Genomic DNA, 21,493 nt, shown 5'->3' on the forward strand with positions numbered 1-21,493 from the left:
GATGGGGCGTCATTCTCCTGAGAGACTCGACTGTGGACTCTTGGTGCTTACGGGTAGGAGGGGGCCTTGTCCACAGGCCTGTCCCCTCTCCAGAGGGTCCCCTGGCCTCCCTCCTCCAGGCTCAGGCCTGACCCTCCCCGCCTTGTAGGCAGAGCCTTCTTTCTGGAGGCAGTCCTGACTGTCCCCGCACGGAGCCCTCCAGTGGCTTCCCAGGGCCCCAGGATGGGACCCGGACTCCTCCCCTGGCCTGCCCTCCAGTCTGGGCTCCCAGCCTCTCGCCTCTTCCTCCCCTACCAACACCGCAGGCCCCAGCCGAGCACTGGCCTGCTCCAGCTGACTGTGGGACTCCCAGCAGCTGCTCGGCGTGGGACACACGGGCGTCACGATCCGCGCTTTCGTGAATGCACTCCGGCTACGTGCGTGATAACCATGTGGCCAACGGGATACTTTCCTCCCAGCTTCAAAGTTCCCCGTAGGCAGACATCACATCCCGGCACACCAGGGAACGTCCTCGGGAACCAGCCCTGTCCAGCAGGCTGCAGGGTCTGTCCCAGCCCCAGGGAATCAGGAGGGCTCCCCTCACACCCCTTGTTGCCTGCAGAGAGCCCCGCCGTGCTTCCTGCTGCCTTCCACGGGGCTCCAGGGGAAAGGAAGGGCTCCCAGGCCCGCAGCTAGACTCCCGCGGAGCTTTGCTTTTGCCCTTGGGATGGACCATCGAAAGAGGGGCCTGTTCCAGTCCCCCAGCCCCCAGCACTTGCCTGCAAGAGGGGAGACCGCGGTCCACTCAGGTGGGGCCGAGACACCAAGTCCGAGATGGGAAGGAAAGGGGGCCACGCAAGGGTCTTTCTTCTCGGTGGCCCCAGGACACGGGCCTTCAGCTAAGAAAACATTTTTAGTGCTTTTTGCTGCAGACCCCCACATTCCTGAATTCCAGCCGTGAATGGAAGGCAGCAGGCCTCAGGTGGAGGGAGAGGCCCTACCTGTCTTGGCTACAAGGAAAAGGCATAAAAAGGACCTAGACACGTGTCACAGAAAGTGCTGCAAACGTGTGCAGGGCAGACCCTCAGTGAAGCTTGGAGCCAACCAACAGGCCAGAGGCAAGTCTAGGACGTGAGGTGGCAGGGCCAAACCTGAGCGGCAGCAGCCAGAAGCCCAGGGGGGCAGGACCTCCTGATTCCAATGGACGCTGCCCTCCCCAGGGGCAGGCCATCCATGGGGGACAGACCAGGAGCTGCTTCTCCAGGCCGGGAACCATCTGGGTGGCCAGGAAGTGGGTCAGGGAATGCCAGGGAGCTGCCAAGGCTTGAAGTCACTGTGCCCAGGCCTGCCCTTCCCTGAGGGGGTGTGAGGGAGGATTGAGGCAAGAAGGTGGGGAGGCCGGAGAACTACGCGGCTCTCTTCAGAGCAGGAGACCTGAGTGCGGGAGGTCAGGGGTGCGGGGGAGGCAAGTCAGGGCCATTGCCTTGAGATCCCTGATAACAGGAACTGCCTTTGTTTCTCTCGGTGCGGAGTGCCCTGTGCAACATTGAGCTCCTCCTTAGGGGGGCCCAGTCTCTGGGAGGCTTTAAGGAAAAGGAACTGACGGGGGTGGTCAGCTGCATTCCTCTGTTCTTAGACCTCCCTTGCATAGGGTAAGGGCTGTGGCCAGGCCTGTCCTTCAACCTGCCAAGGCTGGGTGGAACCAGGTGGGGCAGCTTTTGGACCAGAAGACAAAAGTCTCTTTCTCGGACACCACTCTAGGTCCCAGATACAAAGGCTCAGGTGCTGTGGAAGGCAGAATTCTAAGATGTCCCCATGACCTCCTTCCCTGGGGTTTGCTCCCATAATTAGACCAGGTCATATGGCAAAAAGGGATTTGCAGTGAAATTAAGGTTACTCATCAGTTGACCTTCAAACAGGACAGGTATCTGGGTGGGTCTGACTTAATCACATGAACGCTTTAAAAACAAAGTCTCCGGTGGCAATGGGAGAGTTGGGATTCCAAGCACAGGAAGAATTCAATGTACCGGGTCATGGCTTGAAAGACGGGCGCTCTGCATGGAAGGGATTTCAGAACCACCTCTAGGAACTGAGAAAGACCCTCCAGCCAAGAGTCAGCAAGACCATGGGGACCTCAGTTCTGCAACCCCATGCAACCAGGAAACCTGTTCTGTTCACAACCTAAATGACCCGGGGACAGATTATCCCCCAGAGCCTCTAGTGAGAGCTCGGCCTGGCCAACACCTTGATTTTGGCTTTGAGGCCCTAAGCGGAGACCCAGGCGCGCCCACCCGAGACTTCTAACCTACAAAACTAGGAGCTGACATGGGTGCTGTTAAGCTTCTAGGTTTGTGGCGGTTTGTTACTGAGCAAAGGAGACCTAACCCAGAGGCCCGCACGGAGATGGCTTCAAGCTGCGTAGGCTGACCCCGGGTGAGAAGGCGAAGGTAGCATTCCTATTTCACCCCAAACCCTGGGGTTTGAACTCACCCTGCACTCTGGCTGTGGCCCTCCTCCACACATAGGCATCCAAACCATTGTCCATGAAACCTCTGCCAGGGGCCCCAGTTCCAATTGGTGAGCCAGGAAGTTTGGACACGAACTATTTATAGATAGACAGACCAAGTGTGGGTGAATAGCACAGCTTCTTAGGCCTCATAATCCAGGTTCCTTAGGAGTTGGCTTCTCTACTAACTCTCTCCTGTCTTTCTACCCCATTCTGATGCTATTAGATCTTCTGGTCCTTGGCAAAAGCAAAATCTCTTCTAGCCAGTTATTGAAGCCAGACTCTCTAGTTTAAGACCCAGACTCTTCTTCTAGATAGTTCCTTAAATAAGTTCCAGAATGAATTGGTCTCTCTCAGTTGCATGGACCAACTGCCTTGATTTCATCCTCTGGCAGAGGTGGTTAGAGGTCCATTGAAATCCCTGCTCCCCTTGTAGCTGTCATTAAAGGGCAAAAACTACATTTCCCAGCAGCTCTTGTGACTAGGTGTGGTCATGTGACCCATCCCCACCAATAGGATGTGAGCAGAAGAGCTGTGTGCCACTTCTGAGCCAAGGCCCTAAGAAGCAGGTGTCCCTCCCCTCTCCTACCCTTCCTCCTCTGTCAACTAGATGCAGATGCCAATGAGGCCCTGGGGAATGGCAGAGCACCCAGAAGGAAAGAGCCTGGGTTCCTGGATCACCACGTGGAGGAAAGCCACTGGCCCGTCAAGGATACCTCCCTTGAGGGGCACCCAGGTGTCTCAGTCGATTAAGCGGTGAAGCATCTGCCTTCAGCTCAGGTCATGATCTCAGGGTCCCAGGATCGAGCCCTGTGTCTGGTTCCCTGCTCAGCGGGGCGTCTGCTTCTCCTTCTCCCTATGTCCCTCCTTCTCCACTCGCGGTCTCAGTTGCTCTCTTTCTCTCAAATAAATAAATAAAATCTTTAAAAAAAAAAATGTGCCTTGGTGTATTATATGAGTACAAAATATATTTCTAAGGCATGTGAGCCATTATACCATTATCTGTAATTTGAACCATTATCTATAAATTGGATAATTATTCCATATTTGGGGTCTGTTACTGATTCTTAGTAGCCTACACTTCCCAAAGCACATGCATCCCTCTGCTTGGCCCTCGACCCGAAGCGAGTAGCCCAAGGTGCTGACTAACCTGGGTGAAAGCCTCTTAATGTCTCTGTGTTCCACTTTCCTTGGCTGGCTCCCACCCAGGCCTCGGTTCGCACTGTCTGCTCGCTCCGGAGTCTGGCTGACTCAGCTGGCCCGGGCCAGCGTCCATCTGCTGTCAGCGAGGGCCTGGCTCACAGAAAAATGCACATGTATTCCCCCAAACATAGGGTTCTTATTTTTCAGCAAAGGAGGTGAAGCAGTATATTTGGAGAAGCTGGCTTCTATTCGGCGTGTGGCTGCTGGTTATTTGGGGACACAGCCAGGGAGCACAGGTCCTCAGCCCTCGCGCGCTAAGCAAGGGCCTCTAGCGGCTGGGGAAGAGGTAGAGGGAGGTACTGGAGAGAGGAGGGGACAATTCTCTCAGAAAGCAATTAAGCCTTTCTTGGAGCCCCTGGGGACTACCTCAACTTTTGTACATTTCCCCCAGGGAGGTTGGGGAGAGAGTGGGGGTGAGGAGGAGAGCACTGTGGCTACAGTTCTAGAAAGCTCCACTGTGGGCTGTGGCTAAGGCCGGAAGAAGCTCACTGCAGGAAGGCAGCAGCAACCCCTCCAGCCCGCTCCTCACCCAAGGATGCTCCCTCTGGTACCAGCAGCTGGCGTACCAAGCAGCAGCACCGGGAGCCCGGAATGGACCAGGAGAGGGGGTCCAACATACAAGAAGGCCCCCCTTTCTTGGTCCGCTGCTGAAGAGCAGCCCTGGATCATCGACCCCAGCAGAGCAGACAGGCCAGGCAAAGATAGGGGTGCAGCTTAGGAAGGGCCCTGGGCTCTACTGCAGTTCACAGATGCCACCGTTCAGCTCTCCTGTGGGCTCAGAGGAGCCAGAGGTCATGGACTCTCACATCAGCCCCGTGCTTCGTGGGGCTCCAGGATGACGCTGCCTCAGCAATTTCCTGTGCAAATGTGCGTTCTGTTTGAGTCTGGAAATAACGGCGGCAGACTCCCCAGGGCCCAGGAACCTAGCCACTGGCTCCTCTTGGTGTCTTCTGTCCAGGAGCAAGACGCAACCAGACGCGTGGGGCGGCACTGAGGTTAAATGACAAGTTGACCTGGGCTGCCGCACGGACGCCGAGCCACCTCGCAGAGACGGGCAGCGAGCGTCCCCGGCCCCTCCGCGCCTCTCGCTGGTCACACAGGTGGCCTGAATCCTTTGTGAGCACCAAGGGAGTGTCTCTGCTCCAGACTCCAGCCAGGGATTAGCACGAGCCCTGCTGTGGTGGTGAACTGAGCGCCCGGGACAGGGTGTATCTCATGCAGGATGCTTTTGGAGATTGCCCGTGAGGATCTCTTCCCAGTTTTCCCGACCCCTTCACTGTGGCTCACTGCACACCCTGCCCGGAGCCTCTCTCAACAGCTACATCCCCCTCCACTGCACCTGGCCTGGCTCCTCTCACTCTGTTACTTATAGCTCAGGACGTTGCTCATTCGTTCCTTCCCAGTGTGCCCTCTCCAAATCTAGCTGAGACCTTTCCATGCCTAGTTCATGAACATGCCTGTCCTGATCCCCACCTGCACACCCCATCTCTCCCTGGGGGCCCAGGGAGGCCGGATCAGACAGGCACAACGATCCTGCGTGCCTGTGCTGGGTGCTGGATGCCCACGGACGATGCCAGAGACCAAGGTCCTCCCAGGACTGGCAGCTCGGATGGCTCCCGGGGCAGAAATAACCCGAGCCTGCTGCCCTTTCCTTCTGGAGTGACTCAGCAAGAACCTGGGGGACAGAAACACAAACCCGGTCCTGGATCTTGCAGAGGGCGTAGCAGGCAAGGCCCTGGCCTTCCGCTGTGTGCGGAAAGGAGCCAGTCCAGAGCGGGGCACTAAAAAGATGCTCAACCTCACTCTGAATAAAAGAATCAAACAAAAACAACGCCCAGGGCCCATTTTCCACAGAGCAGATGAGCAAAGATCAAAGTTTCAACAGTGCCTTGAGCTGGCAAGGGTGGAGAAAGGCACTCCGGGGCTTCGCCGGCAGGACTGTAGACACGCACATCCTCCACGGAGGGCCGTTTGGCAGAACCTACCGAGTGCACAGATTCTGTGACCCAGCAGCACCACTTCCAGAAACGGAACGCCCAACGGCGCACAGCTGTAAAAGCACCTAAGGGTCATTGCTTATAAGAATGACAAGGGATCTGAGGTGCCTTCTGCAGGTGAGGGATTCCACACACTTACGGTACGCCCAGGACAAGGAACTGGAGCACGGAGCTGGACACGGGTCCCAGTGACATTGTGAAATGGGAAAACTAAAGAAAAGTAAAGCAGGAGCAGAACAGCCTGCGGGTTTGGCTGGTTTCGAGTCTCGGTGAATGAATGAATAAATGAATCAATTGACAAACTCCCATTTGGGTAAAAATCAGAAAAGGAAAACAGTGCATATGGTCGTCTCTGGTCAGAGACCCAAGGAAAGGGTTCCGTCGTTTCCAGGGGAGCAGGTATTTTCATGATATACCTTTTTTGTGACTTCAAATGTTTGACCTGTGACTACAGGACCTATTGAAAAGGAAAATACAGTTTCAGCTATGTGCCCCGGAATGGAATGGAACTATCCTAGAACTGGAGGGGCCACCAGCAAGTTCCCAGGACAGAATGTGACAGTGGACAGAAGATATTGTCCCGTCCTACACTCCCCCCGCATGTGACATTGACATGACACTCCTTTGTTTGTGCTGCACTTACAATCCTCAGGACAGTCCCTTTCTCCAGAAGAAGAACTAGAGGCCCAGAGAGGGGAAGTGATTTCTCTGAAGTCACACAGCAGGTGGTTGAGCAAGAACTTGCATCCAGGTTTGCTGGCTCCCCCCTCACCTTTTCCCACCTCACCTGAGAGTCCTGGGGACTCAGGTGGCTGCTGTCATGTCTGCCTAGAACGTTCCTACCTAGAACATGAGCCAGGCCGCAGGTCAGACAGGTGCAGGCACCAGCTATGATGTCAGAGCCTGGCCTCGAACTCTGAGTTGGCGGCCTCCTACCTGGGCGACTTTGGGGAAGTAACCCTTACTTCATCACTGAAGCAGGAACGAAACCACCGCCCACTTCAGAGGGTTGTCCTGTGTTTGACATGAGCTAAGTACCCAGGGAAACAGCAGCCTGGAAGTATGACCACGCCAGGCTGCCTGTCCCGGAGCTGCCCTCTGAAACAGCGCAGCCGTGAGCTGCCTGCTTCTTAGGAATCTTGCACAAATAAAGAAGAAAAGTGTTTTGCATGCATTCCAGTGCTGGTTCTGCACCGTGGGCCGGTGGGCCTTCCTTCTGATGCTCTTTTCTCCTTCCCTTTCATTCTCACCCGTCTCGTCCTCCCTGGTCCTGCCCGGCTCTCGGCAGCCTGGAGGGGTGGTCCCGAGATTCTGCACGGAGACCGGGGGCTGCCCCACCAGCTCTTTGTTTTCTTTGGCAACTGGAATCACCCAGAAAAAACGGAATAGAAGGGAAGAAAGCAAACAGAAGTGAGTTTTTCCTCTCCCTTTCTCCTTAAATAGGTTGGAACATGAAGGCTTTAGCTACATGTTCCCCGCTCCCGCACCCCCACACCACCACTGTTTTCTAAAATAAAACAAAAGTTTCTCTCTCATCTCAGGGTCTGGAGGGGGGAATGTCTCAGCTGCCGGGGCTGCTCTGCTCCACAGTCTCTCAGAGACCCAGGCACTTCCCATCTTGCGCTGAGTAACAGCATGAAACACGCCTGCAGGTGGAGGCCCCACACCAGGCTCGATCCCGGGACGCCAGGATCACAACCGGAGCCAAAGGCAGATGCTTCTCCAACCGAGGCACCCAGGCACCCTAAAGGAAGAAGATATTGACTAGAATAGCCCATTTCTCCCTTAATTCAGCCTCCCCTTCTTTGCTCTTACTTTATTTTTTAAAATTAACAGAATAAAACTGATTTTTATCTGCGTTGGGTGTTTTGGGGTTCAGATTCGTGTCATCTCCCCGCATGATCAGATCAGGTCGGGACATTTCGACCTCCTCAACGCCCCCCTTTAAGTTGGAGGTTGTCTTTTTTTTTTTCTTTTTTTTTTTTTTTTTGAGGTTGTCTTTTTGAGAACAGGTCATCGCAGTGGAAGTCTACGGCGCCCGTAACCTTTTGACCGTTTTTTTTTCACTCATAATAATGCCTTTGGGATCCTTCTCACTGCAAGTGCCAAGAGCTCTCTCCCTTTACAGCTGAGTTGGATCCCGCAGTCGCGGGCTCCACAGTTTGTTCATCCACTTATGTGTGGAAGGACATTTGGGTTATTTCCAGGGTTAAGTGATCATGCACGGAAGGCTGGAAACATTAGACAACCAGCTCTCGCGTGAACAAAAGTTCTCCTTTTCTCAGAGCAGTGGGTCTCGACTGGACACAATTTTGCCCCCGAGGGAACATCTGGCAATGTCTGGAGACTTTTTGATGGTCGCATGCTCAGTGTCTAGGGGCTGGAAGTCAGGGACACTGCCAAACCTCCCACAGAGCCCTGGCCGGCCTCATGATACCGAATGATCTGGCTCCCCATGTCACTAGTGCTGTGGCCGACAAAGCTGGCCCCGGGGGAAACGTACGGACGCTGAGATTGCTGGGTCACCGGCCGTGCTCACGTTGAACTTTATGAAAAACTGCCCAACGGTTTTCCCGAGTGACTTTCCCATGTTGCATTTCCACCAGCAACATATGAGAGTTCCAGGTGGGTTGCATCTCTCTGCCCAGGCTTGACAGCGTCCGTGTTTAAAATTGAAGCCATTATGATAGGTGTATAGTGGTACCTCATTATGCTTTATGTTTGCGTTGGCCCAAGGGCTAGTGATGCGCGTCTTTTCACGTGCTTCTCTGCTGTCTGTCTGTCCTCTTTGGTAAAGTGTCTATTCAGGTCTTTTGTCCACATGGCGGGGGGGGGGGGGGCACCATGCTCCCTCCCAGCACACGAGCCCAGAGGAGGCAGGAGCCCAGAAGCCTGACAAATCTTGTTCTTTTATACAGCTTAATCTCCCGCACGGCCTCCATCGGTGGAAGGGGTTGAAAGCTTCTCAGTTCTAATGACTTGCTCTTCCTTTTACCCAGCCCCATAGGGACAGACCAGAGGGAAGCTCTGTAGGGACCCCACACTAAGTCTCCTCTTTAGCATAAACTCAGGTGTGACCCAAAGGGCTTGTCCTAAGTACCAAAAGCGCCTCCTCTCACTTAGGAAAGGACAAGGGCTTTAGGAGCTCTATGCCTGGAACAGAGGACAAAGATCACATACTTTTTTCTTTTTTTAAAAAAGATTTTATTTACTGACTTGGCAGAAAGAGACACAGCTAGAGAGGGAACACAAGCAGGGGGAGTGGGAGACGGAGAAACAGGCTTCTCCCTGAGCAGGGAGCCCAGCACGGGGCTTGATCCCAGGACCCTGGGATCATGTCCTGAGCTGAGGGCAGGCGCTTTACCGACAGAGCCATTCAGGTGCCTCTGAATATATTTCTTATTACGCCACAGGTATAGACTTAGGACGATGGCTCAACTTTCTTTGTCCTAGCTATAGGACTTTCACACTCTGATCAGACTTTGTGTCGGTTCTAAAGGAGGAGAGAAATGCTGATTTTATAGAAAACTCAAAAACAGACATTCCCTTGCTTCCTGGGAGAACAGATTGTATTTTGCCTGAGGAATATGACGAATGCAAATTTGCTTTCTTTTCCTTGCTATGGAGTTGCTAAGTGTTTATAAAAAGATTCACAGATCAGTGCTCTCCACTCACTCCCAGGACGGAGCTGTGTTTACTCTGACAGTGAAACGGTTGTAACACTTCTGACTTCGCCTGCAACATAGTACTTATCTGTGTGAAGCACGTTTTTCATCAGGTCAAAAAGCTTGCCAGAAAGTACACATATAATTTCTTCTAAAGTGGAGTGGGAATTCATCTTGTCTTGTTCTGTGATCGTTGGGTCTGAACACACACTAATCTTTGGATTCTAGAACAGGCGAGGCTGAGTCTACACCAAAGCTAAGAGCAGAGTAGAAGGAGAAAGTGGGTTTCCTGGTTGCACTGATCTGCCCAGTGTCCGGCTGTGGGATACCCGCTCCCCACTGGCCTCCTTCCTGGGACTGGAGGCCTCACCCTCCTTCTGTCCCTCTGTTTCTGGGGTCTCTAACCTTGTGTGACCCCCGCTTTTGCTGCCTGTAAACTGGCAACTTCGCTATCTGACCTGCCCATCTCATGGAATTGTTTCCAGACATAAACGATCCAGCACAGAAAATGTCTGGAAAGCTACTGCCCGAACTGGCTTCTCTAGGGGATGGAATGGGGTTAGGTAGAGAAGCGGGTGGAGGAGGTCGGCAGGCATCAGGATATCTTCTTTCAAGTTCAAACAACTCTGATCTTGTTTCATAATTTTTAAAAATATTAATTCCTTTTGTGATAAAAAGTTTGTAAATGTTCACAGTGGTTAAATATAATAACGTAATGATGTATTTTGTGGTCTTCCAGAATTTTCCAGCTCTGCTAAATGGCTGGCTAGCTGTTCTTCTATACCTGTGTGTGGGTCACTCCATCTTGCGTGACCACCTTCCATCTGAGGGTGTCACTGGCTGAGATCGGCCAGGATCGGGATCTGGGTTCCAGGGGAGGTAGCTGGAAGAGAAGGTGTGGCTCCCTGTTGCCTGTGAGTTGGCTCCTCCCTCGGACTCTGAACCCCAGGTATGGGACATATGTTCCTCCCTGGGTATCTGGCCAGACCAGCCTGCAGGCAGGAGCCATGGTGCCAGAGAGAAGGATGCTGTAGGACAGAAGAGTCAGCACAGAGCACATTAAAAAAAAATCAATCACTGAGGCAGCAGCCCACCATAATTGGGGGGGGGGTGGTGCTGAGGTCATCCTCCCAAGGATCCAGCTTGCAGCTGGGGCTCTGGGCATGCTGATGGCTCAGCAGGCACTGAAGCCAGCCTGGGCCAACTGTATTCAGTGGCCAAGGGCACAGCCAGGGGCTGGCACACCTTCGCCGGACAGCAAGGAGGAATGAGGCCATGTGCATTTGTACTTGTTTATTTGTGGCTGAAGCTCCTCGCCCATGGGTGTGGGTGCCGACTTCCCCAGGTGCCTAGAACCCACCCAGGAAAAGCCCTCCCTTGCTCACAGCCCCTCCCAGGTCTCGGAAAGTGGCTGGGGGCACAATCCTTGGGGAACCCAGGATATGCCAGGGGGAAAAGGACCACTTAAAGAGACCACCATTGTTTGTAATAGCAGCAGTCCCCACCGACTGTCACTCTGCCCATACCAGGAGGACAGGTCCCCAGGATGTCTCCCTTGAAGGGGGAGAGAGGGAGAGAAAGGACTGGCGGGGGGCCCAGGTCCCCCCAGCGAGCTGCATAAACCAGGTCACTTTAATACCTAAACTCAAGTTACAGAGGCTCTCAGCCCCTCCACCTGGGACATGGGGGTCCAAGGGGACAGAAGCAAGCAGCGGTTATCTCCTGGAGGCTGCAGCTGCTCCGCGGCCAATGGTGTGCTCCGGGTGGGGGTCAAGAATGACCTGGGTCCCGAGTCTGCACTGCCTCGGACTGCGACCTGATCTTGTCCCGAACGAGCTGTCAAGTTTGGGAGAAACACCAACACATCCCCTCCAAAGGACCAGAACTCTTACTCAGAACAGAAGAAGCTCTTCCCTCCTCTATCAACCCAAACAGCAGCCCAGAGAGAAATAATCTTGTAGAAAGAGCAGTATAGGGACTCCCCTAATTCAGGGGCTGGCAGGTTTCTGTAAAGGCCAGATGGCAAGGACTTTCCACTTCCGGGCCAGGGTCTCCACCAAAACTACTCAGTTCTGCCATCATAGCATGAAAGCAGGCAACAGATTTGTCAACAAATGGATGTGGCTGTGCTCCAATAAAACTTTATTTATAAAAACGGGCAGCGGGCCACATTTGGCCCAGGAATGTCTTTTGCCCTTAGCCGACCCCTGCTCTAATTCACCAGACCCCTGCTAGGGCAGGTCTGAGCAGCCTTTAGGATTAGCCATGTTCCTAAACTCCTCTGGACCAGCAGGGAGTGGGGGGTATTCCTGTTTCCTGGAGTGCTTGGCTGTCCACCACCAAAGGGCAGGAAAGTCTGCGTTGGGGACAGGGGAAGAAGATGTTGGCTGAACTGACCCCCACCCCCAGCCCCGTAAATCACTTCAACTTTGCCCAATTTTTTAATTACACCTGAAAAGATCTCCCCCATGAGCACAGTTGTGGCTCCATAAATCACCAAGGTAAGCCACTTAAGGAGGTAACAAGGAATGATCCTTCTGGGGGGGGGTATGCGAGTCTAGAGAGCCCGCTGGAGGCGGAGGGAGGGGCCACAGCCCCCTCCCCCATGGGGGCCCAAGAGCCAAGGAGATGTGTTTACTCTTCTACAGAGCCTCGGGGCTCAGGGTCAGTCTCCAGTGGGAAAAACAGGGTTTCGGCTCAGACCACAGGCCACTTACTCACCGAATGACCTTGAGCAAGTTACTTAATCTCTCTAAACTTTAGTTTCCTTGTTTTATAAAATGGAGATAAAAATAGTACCTCGTTCCTGGAGCCCTGAGGTTTAGCTCAGATAACACACGGAAAGCCGTGAACACAACAGCTAACGTGTTAGGGCAGGGCCCGGCCCGCGGCTGTGACTCCCCGCTGACTCACTGGCACCTTCCAGGGCCCAGGTCTGGGCCAGGAACCGCTAAGTTAAACTGAGTTCTGACTCAGTACGGCCCTAAGAGGTGGTTCTTAGTAACCCTGGGTTACAGGTAAGGAAGCGGAGGCTCCAAGGAGGGATCCCTTGCCCCAGAGACACAGAGGTAGCCGCGGTCACAAGGGAGACGGTGAGAGCGCAGATCTGAGAAGAGTAGGGTGGGAGGGAACGGGAAGCCTGGGAACGCCCCTACGTGGGATGGAATCACGGGGTTTCCACTCTCTAGAGGAAGAGGGCAGTGGCCGCTGAGTCACCATCTCCGTGGAAGGCCTGTCTCTTGCCCACCTGCCTGTCTCAGCCGGGAGAGCGGAGTGTCCTGGTGGGAAGATTCTTTGGGGGGTTTTCGGTGAACGTCCCATGCCTCCGTGTCCCGGTTTGAATGGTGTCTCGCAAAAATCCGTGGTCACTGCGAGCCAACGGTGGCCAGCAGCCGTCAGAAGCGGGGACAGGGGCGTGGAATGGGCTGTCCCTCAGAAGGCTCCCACCCTGCCCACACCTTGATCTTGGACTTCCGGCCTCCTGACCTGGGAGAGAAGCTGCTTCTGTTCTTTGAAGCCACCCAGTGTGCGGTGGTTGGTTACAGACGCCTCAGGAAGTGAACACACCCGGGGCGAGCATTGGCGGGTGGTTCCCGGTGACCCTGGTGCCCCGCACCCTGAGGTCCCTGAGGACGTCAGTAGGATGGCACAAGGGGCAGGGAAAGAACGCAGAAGGGAGGAGGCAGCTGGTGGCCCGCTCTTGGTTTGGAAGGCTGGGGAATGTGCTCGAAGTCACAGGGGAGCGGCTGCCCCGAGCCAGGGAGGGGGCCAGGTCAGAAAACAAGCAGGAGGGGCAAGGCTGGCCAAGCAAGTCTCCATCTCCTCGGCGATGGAGAACTACAGACAGACGGTGCTGGTGACAAGTTCTCCAATAACGAGATACAGCCACAGCGCGGATGCAACGAGACGACTGTTTGCACAGCTCCCTGTGCCGCTTTCAACTGCCCTTCCGCCCCCACATCGGGGCCTGCACAGCTGTCCAGCAGACGGTCCAACACCACCCCCTCGAAGCCATGCAACTGCTTGGTCAGAGCTGTGTCAGGGTGAGGGAGGGAGGCCGGGCTGGATGCTGGCCACGTCCAGGCCTCGATATCACAGCCTTGACCTTGGTGCCCAGGGCCTGTGCTGGCCCACATTCCCGTGGCCCAGGGCAAGGCAGCGGCACCTGGGGGAGGGGGGGGAGGGGACTAAGGCTGCCCAGCAGCTTTTCAGTTGAAGGGCTTTCTGGGTCCCCATGCTCCAGCCAAAGCCGGGCCCTCTGGGTGGTCACAGGAACAGCCCATCTAAGCTGGGCAGCTCAGGAGCCTGAGGAACGGGGACTGTCCCTGGTTCTGCGTAGCTTGCCTCTGAAGGTAGCAGGCCTCTGTTCTTGCCCTCTGCGGATGACCACCCCATCGAGGCAGAGCCCGTTCCTCCCTACCCTGCATCCGGGAGGCCTTGTAACTACTCTGAGCAGTGGAATATGGCGAGAGAGATGCTGAGCCAGATTCGCACTTAGCTGTGAGAGGACTGGCGTTCCCACCTGCTCTCGAAATCCCGGGTCACCCCTTGAGAGGTGGAGGCCATCCTGCGGGAGCGAGAGGCCACACGGAGGAGCCCTGAGCTGCCACCTGGGACTCCAGCCCCATCCGGCCCCAACTGCTGTCTCAGAGAAGACCACCTCCATCACGGGGGAGAACTGGCCAGCTGAACCCTCTGGACCCACAAAACCATGAGAGAGATACATAAATTGTTTGAAGCTACTACATTTAGGGACAGCTTGGTGAGGCATTATTCCTTTTGTTCTAGAACAGGAAACTATCTTACGATGACACAAACAGGAGTGGCATGTCCCCTGGCTGCCCGTCCGAAAGCTGGCCTTGTGGGCATCCCGATCATGTCCAAACCATCCTGGAGAGTGGTGGTAGCCTCGTCAGGCAGGGGACAGGGACGTGGGGAAGAGAAACTGGCTGCGGCCAGTAAGCCCTGGTTGTGGTTCTGGTCCCCAGCCCCCTTCCTGGGGGCAGGCGTGGCTCTTAGCTGTGATAACTCGACTGTGATAACTCACCTGGCCGCACCTTAGCGCCTGCTTCTGGAAAGGGAGATGCCCTCCAGCAGAGACCTTGGTGTGAACTGAGGTGGGCTTTTGTGACCGCCTCCCAGGATGGAGCACCACGGAGGTGACCATCGGTGACGCTGAAGGCCAGATCACGAAATACAAGTTCTCCGCCTTGCTCTCCACAAAGCTGGCAGAACTCTTGAGGCTGCCGGGCTGTGAGGAAGCCCAGACCAGCCCACCTAAGAAGGCCACAGGGAGAGGCCTTGGGGCTGCAGGAAGAAAGATGCCTGTCGGGGCCCCAGCTGCCTCGGTTCCATGCTGCTCCTGCTCCATCCACGGTCCACGCCAAGAACTGCCCAGCTGAGCCCTTCCTGAGCTCCTAACCCAAAGAAAACGTGACAGCTAAGAAAATGGTGCTTGCTGTTTGAAGTCACTAAAGGTTAAGATGGTTTGTCACACGGCAATAGATAACTAGAACAGAGTGGGTTGGGGGCTGGTGGGTTGAATGGTGTCTCTCCCTTTCTTCTAAGAATCCTCAGAATATGACCCTGCTTGGAATAAAGGCTTGCAGGTGTCCTTAAGATAAGGATACTGAGATGAGATGATCTTGGATTGGGGGGAGCCCTACACCCAGGATGAGTGTCCTTATAAGAAACGAGAAAGAAGACACAGAGATACAGAGGAAAAGGCCACATGAGGTCAAGGGCAGAGATGGGAAGGATATGGCCACAAGCCAAGGGACGCCTAGAGCCACCTGAAGCTGGAAGAGGCAAGGAAGGACAGAGGGAGCGTGGCCCTGCTGACACCTTGATTTGGGACTTCCGGCCTCCCGAAACGTGAAAACGTTCATTCTGGTCATTTGTCACCACCAAGTTCAGGTTACCTCCCCAACATCCTCAGAATTCAACTTTTAGGCTGAGTGTGCCCCCAACATCTTTCTCCCAAAATCTTGTGTGGATTTGGGACTGAATCACCAGCCAGCCGGAGTTGGCATACGGTGCCCCACAAAAGTGAGGACACGGCAGCGGCAGCGGGTGTTGGAAAAGGGAACACCAACTGCAGTGCTGACGAGGGTCAGGCGGGCAGCGTCGGGGAAAGAAAGCTGAGCAGGAGAGGCGAGAGGGAATGGAGGGGAGTGGGGCAAATCGAGTGCTCCAGCTGATGGTCACTGGGGAGCAATGTGGGCCCAGAGCTGCCACATCTTCCAGTTTTCTAAGAGAACCTGAGAATCCAGATTTCCATGTAAAATCTACTTTTTAAATTGTAGTAGTCAATTCCGATTTTAAACATTGGGTGGATAAAACAACATTTCTGTGGGCTGAATCAGAGCTGAGAGTTGCTGGTTGTGACATCCATTCATGACCAACTATTTGAGCTTGGCACTGACCTGAAATCCCACGTCTAGCTCCTTCTCTTCTGGACGCTCTTCCACCCAGATTCCCAGCTAGCCTGCAGTCCCTTGTCCTTGATCCCACAGCACTTCTCGTACTTCCATACCTGCTATCATCCCGTATCTCAGCGACCTGTTGACATGACTCCTGCTGATTAGATCAGAGCTGCTCGGGGGCAGGGACTGTGATTCAGCTGCCTTTGCACCCCGTGCCTGGCACAGTGGGAGTATGCAGTACAGAGTCGTTGGAATGCACCTGCCAAATTCAGAGCTCTTGTAGGAAGAGCTGAAGAAACTTGCTGGAGGTCACCCAGCTCACTGGAGGCAGAGCGGGGACTGGGAACCACTGCCCAGCTGGGCAGTTTTCTGACACACATCGCCGGGTGCCTGGCTGGGCCAAGGAGCCAGTGAGGGCCAGGAACAAGGGGCTGAGTGGTGTTCCTTGGGAAAGTGCCGGGACTCCACCAAGAAACAACTTTTAGAGAAGCAGTGGCTTCAGAAACAGGGAGGGAGACATGGGCCTCGGAGATGCTTGGGGCAGTCGGGTGAGAAAGTCATGGAACAGAATCAGCTGCTGGCAAATGGAGGGTCTAAGGAAGAATCTGATGGACACAAATTTGGTGAATCAAATCTACAACCCACTGGGAAGTATGAGGACACTCCAGTGAGAGACAGCAGCCTGGGCTTGGGGAAAATGGCCAAGACAGCAGGACTTTCAAAGTGACCTAAAGGCTGCCATAGCAATGGCATTGGCCTCCAGGAGGGTGGCCAAGCTAACCCTCTGCTCCCATCAGCAATTTCAACCAGCTGTGCTGTAATTAAGGATAAGACTCAGGACACCTGGGTGACTCCATCGATTGACTGTCCAACTCCTGATTTTAGTTTGGGTCATGATCTCAGGATCAGGAGATTGAGCCCAGTGTGGGGCTCTCCACTGAGTGAGGAGTCTGCTTAGGATTCTCTCTCTCTCCCTCTGTTCCTCCCCCTGCCTGCATGCTCTCAATAAATAAATAAAATCTTAAAAAAAAAATTTAAAGACAATCCGGACTCACATATATACGGGGTTTTACACACCACACTTGAAGAGATACTTTGAAGTTCTAATCCCAGTACCTGTGAATGTGACCTTCCTTGGAAGTAGGGTCTTTGTTGATGTCAACAAGTTAAGATAAGGTCATACCGGAGTTGGGTGGACCCTAAGTCCAGTATGAATCCTGTCCTTAGAAGGAGGCCATGTAAAGACCCACATTGGGAGAGGCCATGTGACAACAAAGCAGAGATTGGAGTGAAGAAGTTGTGAGCCTGAAACACAAAAGATCACCAGCAACCACCAGGAACTGGAAGAGACAAAGAAAGATTCTTCCCTGGAGACGTCAGAGGGAATATGGCCCCACAGACATCTTGATTTGGGACCGATAGCCTCCGGACAAGTGAAAGGGCATTTTTCTCTTGTCTAAGTCTACCCAGTCTGTGATACAACAGCCCTACCGAACCTCTACAGCGTGTTTACATCTATTCTCTAAGTTAATTGTCCCAACCTCCGTTAGCTGCTCTCTGTCACTATCTGCGACCGCCAGCCTCCAGGATGGCCCCACCTTCTGAAGTTTGCTTCTCTGTATGGTTCCTTCCATACCCAAGAGAGCAGACCTGTGTAACCAGTAGGCTACTGTGGAAAAGATGCGTGTACTGTCCGTGGCTCAATTCCAGTGTCTGCTTTGCCTCCTCTTGGAGGAATTGCACTGGGCGAAGCCTACAACCATGTCCCGAGGCCATGTGAACAACCTGTGGAGAGAGCTCCACTAGGAGAGCAACGGAGGTGTCCAGTCAACAACCAGCTCCATGTGAGGGCTCCATCTTGTTAATGGGCCCTCCAGCCCAGCCCACTCCCCTCCTGATGAGTACAGCCCAGGCCAACACCTTAGCTGCAGCCTCATGAGAAACTCGGAGCCAGGCACTCCCTGAATCCGCTCCTTGATTCCTGACCCACAGAGGTTGCATGTCCTGATGGACATTGGTTGCTCTACGCCACTGAATTTCATGGTAATTTGTGATACAGCACTAAATCAGTACTATGTTTTTACCCTACAGAGACAGTCTGTGTAGGAGCAAAGAGGCCAAGGTCTGGAGTCAACTATCTTTGACTAGCTCTTGGTCTTCAGCAGATTACTTCAACCTCTTTGAGTTTCCTCATTTATAAGCAGGTAGAGTCATTATAACTCATATTATAGAATGTTGGGGGACCAAAGGAGTTAATACATAGCTTATAATCATCCTTAGCACGTAGTAAATGTTACTGTCATTATATGGGTGAGAAACAGCCCAAGAGAGGTGAACAGATGACTTCGCAGCTACACAGCCTAGAACATGGAAGTTAGGCAGAGTCCTGAACCCAGTCACTTGATTCCTCGTGCGGCGATCATGCTTTAACTGACAGACTGTGCATCCTGGGTGATTCTGTAACGTCTCCCACTTCCTTCCCTGTAGCAGGCCATTTCAGCCATGAAGTGCTGTCCACAGCTGACCGTGCACATGCACGTTGTACTGGGTCGGGGGGACAGCAGGTCAGGTCAGGTCAGGCTGTGGCTCTGGCTCCAGCCCTGGGGAGAACCCCTCAGTCCCTGCAGGGGGGGTGCTGGAAAGTCAGACAGCAGTGGGTGGGCACCCTCTGAGAGGGCTTTCCTGGACCACACTGGATTGACAGAGTGGGCCCTAGGACCCCAAGGGGGCCACTGTTTTCAGCCCAGGGTTCAGAAGCGGTGCAGAGAGCAGGATGACTGTCTTGAAATGCAGTAAGATATTAGAGCAAAAAGGATTGTCAGGGAATCAATCTCTACGGCTTGGGCTGCTTTCATTGGAGCTGATCAAAGTGACCTTGGACAAGCAAAGGCCCAGGAGTCACCAGCTCCCATGGGGCAAGTACCCACTCCTCTTTTGCTCAAAGTCTATGGCTCCTGTCCCACATCTGTTAGCAGGAAACAGTCACAGTGCATAATGCAGAGGGAGAAAAAGGGCAGAAAAAAAAAAAAAAAAAAAAGGGCAGCTGAATCTGAAAGGTACCTTTGAATGAGCAAGATCACCTATGGAAATTAGATGCAAAAACCTCCAGGTGTTCTTGTAGCTAATGGCCAGGTGTGTGGCTCTTTGGAAAACATGAAAGAAGCTTACCGGGTGTGGTTTTTCCTAAATTGTCACTGAAGAGTGGCAGAGCATGCCTCCTCAAAATATGCCTCTTTGGCATAAGGATTATTTTGAGCCGATTATTTTGAGAAACAGCAGACACCCGGAGAAGCTCTGGAAACTGTCAGTTACCCTTTTGTAAGGGAAAATTTACATTTATAAAGGAAATCTCCCCTTGGTAAGCGTGTCTCCCTCTCTCTACCAGGAAGAGAAGGACAAGGCTCTAATTCTCCAACACCCACGTCAATCTGCATAACAAATCTTATTCTCTTATTTGCCTACTTTTCCTGGTCCCCTCCCCAGTACTGGCCTTGCCCAGAACTTTCTTTTGTCTTAGCTGAAATAGTATTTAGGCCTGAATTCTAAATCACCTCTTGGAGTTACTCATTTCCCCCATATGGTTCTCCTGTAAACTTGTTTCTTTTCCTCCTATTAACGGTCATGTGTTACAGAGTTCCCAGCTGAGAACCTAGAAGGGTAGAGGGAAAATTGTCTTCCTTCTCCTACTTCACCGTGACCCCAAATCCCCTAAACCAGCTGCCAAGGCTACCACGTTCCTCCAGAGGACTTGCTTTTTTCCTCTGGAGTCTCACCACTTCTAGAAAGAGGAGGCTGGATAAGAAGGGGGAAGACCAGACGCCAGCCGAAAATAATTCAGTGATGGCCGCCTCTGACCTCCAGGAAGAGGAAACCTACAAGGGTCAGCGCCAGGAAAATGTTTATGAGGGCTTGTGGTTGGGACTGGCTCCTATTTTTTTTCTTGAGCTCGGCCCCCTTTCCATCTTCGGGATCCTCACCTTCCAACAGACGAGCGTCCCAGCAATGCTTCTCCCTGCAGTGCTGCTCCCACTGGGGACGCCACACCTTGCCCTCTCACTGCTTGTCTCCCCAACAAGACCCCGTTCCCAGGAGCACGGCCATCTAACCCGACTGCTCCGTGACCACATGCCTTCGTCAGCAGCAGCCTCTCGGCCCCGACGCCTGCCATCCCTCTCCCCTCCAGGGAAGTAGCCGAGGCCGGTCTGTATTTCGGCGGCTCTTACACTTTATCAGCCCACCGACCTCTGCAGCGCTTCTGAAAAGAGAGTCTGAGGGAGTCTTGAGCTCGGAGGAGCGGCGCCCTTATTGGGAGGACTTACAGACGGGGCTGGAAAATAGGAGGGGAAGGAGCAGGAGGGCAAGACGAAGGAGGAGAAGCCTCACAGGAACTTCCTGACCCTTAATCACGCTTTTAACACAGGAGGGGCCGAGGGTGGGTGTGGGGGAGGAATAGAGAAAACCACAAGGCCCTCATTTCCTGGAGTGCTTCTGCGGGGTATCCGCTCTGTGCTTCCCTAACCCCAGCGTCACCCTTTACGCGCACGCTCCCAAGTCCCTCCTTCCGGAGGGGCAGGAAACCCAAGCCTGCAAGCCTTCTGGGTTTTGCCTGCATTTCCCCTTCCTTTCCTCATAGGTGCCTGCAACAATCCTTGGTTAAACCTTGCCTCCCTGGTTCTCAAGGTCAGTGTGCATCCCTGATCCCATGTGTGGGGGGGTACACCTTGTAGAACAGGCTCTTGACTAGAGACTTGGGTTCTACATCCGGAATGGGACCCAGAAATCTGCTTTTTATTTTTTAAAGATTTTATTTATTTTTTTTTGTTTATTTATTTATTTATTGGGCAGGGGGTGGGGGGAGAATGTGCATGGGAGGGAGAGGAGGAGAGAGCATCCCAGGCAGACTCACCCCTAGCAGGGAGGCCACCCCCCGCCCTCCACCCGAGGATCTCACAGTCATGGAGATCATGACCTGGGCCTAAATCCAGAGCGGGCAGCTCCACCTACCGAGCCACCCAGTCATCCTGAAATCTGCTTTTTAAATAAAACAACGCAACTGGTTCTGAAGCCCGAGGTTGAGGTTGAAGAAAGCCTAAGCGCCAGCCTCGCCCCTGTTTCTGCGAGATGCTCTCTCCCTACACAGACCCGGGGCCGGGCAGTGGTGGGTGTCGAGCCTGGGGCCGGAAAGTCCCAATTCATGGGCATTCTGGCCAAGGGCTCTCAGATCTGTGGATTGGCATAATCTTCACAGAGATCACATGGGGCACAGATTTTTACCCCATTTCACAGATGAGCACGTTCTGTGCTCTCTGGACAACTCTGCAGCTCCTTCTGGTTCTGAAAGTATGGTTTCATGACAGGAGGTCAAAGGCCACACCTAAGCCTTATGTCCATTATCACGTGACCTGGGGGGTTGCTCTATTCCCACCCGGGGCCTCCAGTTCGCACATGAGGATAATAAAGCTGGCTGCATCATGTCTACGGGCTTTTACACAGGCTATCCAGAAATAGGTTCATCACGGGGGCTTAATTTTGTCGTCACTGGGTTTGATTATGACTCGAATCTTCCTTCACCCAAACTCAGCCTTCAGACTTTATCGCTCACACTGCAGAATCAAACCATGCCATCTCAATTAAAAAACCATAAAGAAGAAGAAGGAAGAAAACAGGGTCTCAGAGGAATTCACCACAGGCTTTATCCGGGAGGGGCTGTGCCAGAAA

General features: G+C 53.6%; 1 long non-coding RNA gene across 1 annotated transcript; it reads left to right on the forward strand.

Annotated features, from left to right (window-relative positions):
* The first annotated feature begins 1,445 nt into the window (after window positions 1-1,445).
* Window positions 1,446-3,421, forward strand: LOC309850753. Its single transcript, XR_014304429.1, has 2 exons — window positions 1,446-2,412; window positions 3,096-3,421. It is a non-coding gene; the product is annotated as an uncharacterized lncRNA (long non-coding RNA).
* Window positions 3,422-21,493: the final 18,072 nt, after the last annotated feature.

Source organism: Mustela nivalis, assembly GCF_964662115.1.
Source record: "Mustela nivalis genome assembly, chromosome: 17".
NCBI lineage: Eukaryota > Metazoa > Chordata > Mammalia > Carnivora > Mustelidae > Mustela > Mustela nivalis.